Source organism: Grampus griseus (assembly GCF_964374135.1).
Source record: "Grampus griseus genome assembly, chromosome: 3".
NCBI lineage: Eukaryota > Metazoa > Chordata > Mammalia > Artiodactyla > Delphinidae > Grampus > Grampus griseus.
In genome coordinates, this window is record NC_139019.1 from 171,297,568 (window position 1) to 171,302,724 (window position 5,157).

A 5,157-nucleotide genomic window follows, 5' to 3' on the forward strand; every position below is an offset into this window, starting at 1 on the left:
AATAAACCTAGGTCTGCGATGGTGGAAGTGTAAAATGGTGCAGCCACTGTGGAAAACAGTTTGGTGGGTCCTCACAAAGTTAAACATAGAATTGCCATGTGATTCACTAAATTCTATTCCTAGGCAGAGAGCCAAAAGAATGGAAAACAGGGACTCCAACAGATATTTGTACACCCATGTTCATAGCAGCACCATTCACAATATGCAAAAAGCAGAAACACCTCAAATTTCCATCAACAGATGAGTGGGCAAACAAAATGCGGTCCCCCCATACAATGGAATATTATTTAGCCTTACAAAGGAAGGAAATTCTGACACTCGTTACAACATGGATGAACCCTGAGGACATGATGCTCAGTGAAATAAGGCAGGCACAAAAGGATAAATACCGTCTGATTGCACTCACACGAGGTCCTAGAGAGTCAGATCCACAGAGACAGGAAGTAGAGGGTGGGGGCCAAGGGCTGGGGGAGGGGGACAGAGAGTCAGTGTTTCATGGGGACAGAGTTTCAGTTTGGGGAGATGGGAAAGTTCTGGAGATGGATGGTGGGGATGGTTGCCCAACAATGGGAATGTACTTCATACCAGTGAGCTGTGCACTTAAAAATGGTTAAGATGGTACATTTTATGTTTATGTGTATTTTATCACAGTTAAAAGAGAAACAGTGGTAGCAAATACAATCCTAATAAGCAGCTTTGCAGGCAAATCTTCTGCCCCAGAAATCTGGACCCCCCTCAGCGTCCTCTTGATGCCTTCCTGATGCCTCCTTTCCTTTGTCCTGGGGTCAGTGAGCTCATTCTTGGCAAGACTGGGAGCACGGATGCATCTGTCTCAGCAGGGAAGGAGGACGAGAAATCTGTATGTCAAGGTGAAGGTCATCCAGCAGATGTAACTTTGGACAGATGTCCTCATGGAGAAAAATGGACACCATACGTTCTACGAACAAAGCAAGGTGCTGAGGGGTGTGCAGAAGAAACGCATGTTTGCACACACACACGTATATACAGTGTGCTTGCGTATGATGGGCTCTTTCTGGCTCACAAGAAACACACCACGCACGGTACATGGAAGGGAAGAGTAGATTGCTATTCCCAGATATCCGAGTCTCTCCCAACAAGAGGACCGTGCACATCCCCACGCTCTGCCATGTGTGTTTACAGGGTCTCCCGCTGGAGTGCTCACAACATACACCCCTGCCCCACTGACCCCAGGCTTGATGATGCAGAGAAGTTATCTGCTGCTGCATACAAACCAGCACACAACTTAGAACATCCACCATGTAATACGCTCCTTGCTCCGTAGATCAGCAATTTTTCAAAAAAAATTTATTGGAATATAGTTGCTTTACAATGTTGTGTTAGTTTCTGCTACACAGCAAAGTGAATCAGTTATACACATACATATATCCTCCCTCTCTTTTTTGGATTTCCTTCCCATTTAGGTCACCACAGAGCACCGAGTAGAGTTCCCTGTGCTCTACAGTAGGTTCTCATTAGTTATCTATTTTATACATAGTATCAATCGTGTATATATGTCCATCTCAATCTCCCAATTCATCCCACCCCGCTCTTCCCCCTTGGTGACCATATTTTTGTTCTCTACATCAGTGTCTCTATTTCTGCTTTGTAAATAAGATCGTCTATACCAATTTTTTCAGATTCCACATATATGCATTAATATACTATATTTGTTTTTCTCTTTCATTCTAACCAGTATGAGGTGATACCTCACTGTAGTCTTGATTTGCATTGCTCTAATGATCAGTGATGTTGAGCATCTTTTCATGTGTTTGTTGGCCATCTGTGTATCTTCTTTGGAGAAACGTCTATTTAGGTCTTCTGCCCATTTTTGGATTGGTTTGTTTGTTTTTTTGATATTGAGCTGCATGAGCTGCTTGCATATTTTGGAGATTAATCCTTTGTCAGTTGCTTCCTTTGCAAATATTTTCTCCCATTCTGAGAGTTGTCTTCTCATCTTTTTTGTGGTTTTCTGCCATGGTTTTCTGTTCTCTGTAGCAGAAACTAACACAACATTGTAAAGCAACTCTACTCCAATAAAATTTTTTTTTAACATCAAGCCTGGGGTCAGTGGGCAGGGGTGTATGTTTTGAGAACTCTAGACCCTGTCTTTAATCAATATTCCTTAGGGGAGAAAGCATGGGCCCTTAAAGCCTCTCCAAATGGCCTCAAGAAGTCTGGAAACTTCCATCCTTGTCCTCTTTTTTTTTGCCAATCAAGGATTTATTAAGTCATACATGCAAAACATACTGCTAATCGTATTAACAAAAGATCAATGTAAAAACACTCCACAATTCTGCAACTGTCAATTTAAAAAATTTTGTTCTAGTGGTTGAAAGGTCCAAGCTCGTATTCTTGCCAGCGGGTAAGTTGTACAGAACTTCGTTAGTACGAGCACGGGGTTGACAGAACCTCACAGACCCCAAGGAACATCGTTAAGGCAAGGACAGGAAGCGTGTGCACGCTGTGAGGCAAGAGGCGGTCAGTGTTATTAGTCCAGGTGCAGTGTCGGTGATCTGGCAGGGTTTACAGTTTAAGAATATCTAAATATGGGCTTCCCTGGTGGCGCAGTGGTTGAGAGTCCGCCTGCCGATGCAGGGGACATGGGTTCGTGCCCCGGTCCGGGAAGATCCCACATGCCGCGGAGCGGCTGGGCCCGTGAGCCATGAACGCTGAGCCTGCGTGTCCGGAGCCTGTGCTCCGCAACGGGAGAGGCCACAACAGTGAGAGGCCCGCATACTGCAAAAAAAAAAAAGAAGAATATCTAAGTATTTTAAAAACTGTAAAGATGCAACATAGGATTTTTACACCTAGTTACTAGAAAACCAAGGAAAGCACTTATAGCTTTGGATAAGGTAACATGAAAACAGGAATGCACTTTTACTAATCTACAAAAAAAATTTTCTAATGCATATTCAGAACGATTTTATAATACAAGGAGGCATATTGCTCATTAAGAAGGGGTTCTATAAGAAAAGCACTTATTAAGTTAGCAACTATGAGAATGATGAGGTCAAAGATGGATTAAATGCCCAATTTCAGGAGGGATGGGCACATTTAAGGAAAAGGAAAAGCTTAAGAAAACACTGATAATACCGGCCTTTCTTCATCATCTACTGCATTTGACAGAAATTAACCTTTTAAAACGTTTACCCGTGACACTTTTAATAGTTTAATTATTACGTATACAATGTAGTGTAAATTAATCTCCATATTTTGTTAAAATACTGTCTTCATCCTCGGATCACAAGTGTTCCACACACTCCACCCAGTGCACCCGCAGCCAGAGCAGAATGCTTCATCGGAGGGAACACGGGAGTAAAAACTCTGTTCAAAATCTCAACAAAGCTAATACACTAATTTGTTTTAAAAATCTCACTACGAAATCAAAAAGATGGATCCAAAGAGCTGAGCTGTTCCACTCGTTCATTATGATGTACAGTACAGTGTTAGGTAGTGAACGTGGGCTGGTAAATCAGGATGCGTTAAATGGCAACGTTTCAGGAAGGAGGCTGTACTGCTCTTCGCGTCTGAAACTCATTAGCGAGTGTCTGCATCTCCTGCCTCAGAAGCTAGTCTCTTCCAGACAAAGGTCTTTGAACAGTTTAGTGCTTAGTGTTCTTAGCCCAACAATGCAACTTAGTTCACAAGGTATTTTGGCAACTCTTAATCTGAGCAAGAATAGGGGCTTTGAGAAATAAGGCTTTAAGGAAGCTCGTCATCTTAGGGCTAAACTTTAGTAGGATGTGAAAGTTTGAACTCTTACACTTTAAACAAACAAAACCTAGAAATTACTGATTTGTTCAAAACGGTTTTATGGAAAAACTAATCTGTAACAAAAACTTGGCATTGAGTGCGAAGGCTCCACCGTTTGAGCAAAGCGTACAAAGGGTCTTGGGGGACGGGGACAGGCGGGAGGGGCCCGGACATTCACAACAGCAGGCATTTTCTCTTCCTCTTCTTGACGGGGGGCGGGCAGAGAACCGCCCGGATAGCTTCATCAAACACCGTCTTAAGACCTCGCTGCGCGAGCGCCGAGCACTCCAGGTATTTGACGGCACCGATCTCCTTGGCCATGGCCAAGCCCTGCGGTTAGGTGTCAGCTTCTTCTCCTTCAGTTTCTCAATCGTGTCTTTATCATCCCTCAGATCAAGTTTCATCCCCACCAGGATGATAGGAGTGTTGGGACAGTGGTGTCGCACTTCAGGGTACCACTCTGCACGAACATTTTCAAATGATGCAGGACTCACAAGAGAAAAGCAAATCAAGAATACATCCGTTTGCTGATAGGATAGGGGACGTAATCGGTCATAATCTTGTCCAGCTGTATCCCACAAGCCCAGATTCACCGGTTTTCCATCCACCATAACATTGGCAGAATAGTTGTCAAAGACAGTGGGGATATACTCTCCAGGAAAGGCATTGGTTGTATAACTGATCAGGAGGCAAATTTTACCTACAGCTCCGTCTCCCACCACCACACACTTGATGGCCTGCATCTGGGCCGCTCTCTGGGCTGCGGTGGCGGCGGCCGGGCACTGAGGCGAAGAGCGGAGAGCTCGGGGCGCGGCGGGCGGGCGGGCGCGCGGCTGGGGGCGGCGGGGCGCGGGGTGCCGGGTGCCGTGGCCGCTGTCCACGCCGCCTTGCCCTCCGCCAATGGGAAGCCGGAGCCCAGCAGTAGCCACCACCCAAAGCTGGGGGAAACTGCAGAGAAACAGCCATCCTTGTCCTCTTACAGGAACGTCAGGATATACTGCACTGAAGTCTGGTTTGCCTGCTGGAGGACCAAGATCAGAGATGAGCCAGCCCAGCTGAAGCCCTCTAGAGCAACCAGCCTGCCGCCCACCGGCTAAATAAGCACATATATATGAGTGACCCCTGGCAAGACCAGCAGGGGAACTGCTCAGCTAGGCCCAGTCCAAATTGCTGATTTACACACTAATTATTAGGACATTTTTTTACAATAGTCAGTACCATGGTTTTTTTTAGAGTCCATATATATGCGTTAGCACATGGCATTTGTTTTTCTCTTTCTGACTTACTTCACTCTGCATGACCGACTCTAGGTCCATCCACCTCACTACAAATGACTCAATTTCATTTCTTTTTATGGCTGAGTAATATTCCATTGTATATATG

At 45.0% G+C, this 5,157-nt stretch overlaps 1 pseudogene across 1 annotated transcript; it reads right to left on the reverse strand.

Moving 5' to 3' along the window:
• Positions 1–3,834: 3,834 nt before the first annotated feature.
• LOC309821052 (ras-related C3 botulinum toxin substrate 1-like) lies at positions 3,835–4,626 on the reverse strand (annotated as a pseudogene). Its single transcript has one exon. The product of its transcript is annotated as a ras-related C3 botulinum toxin substrate 1-like (transcript).
• Positions 4,627–5,157: the final 531 nt, after the last annotated feature.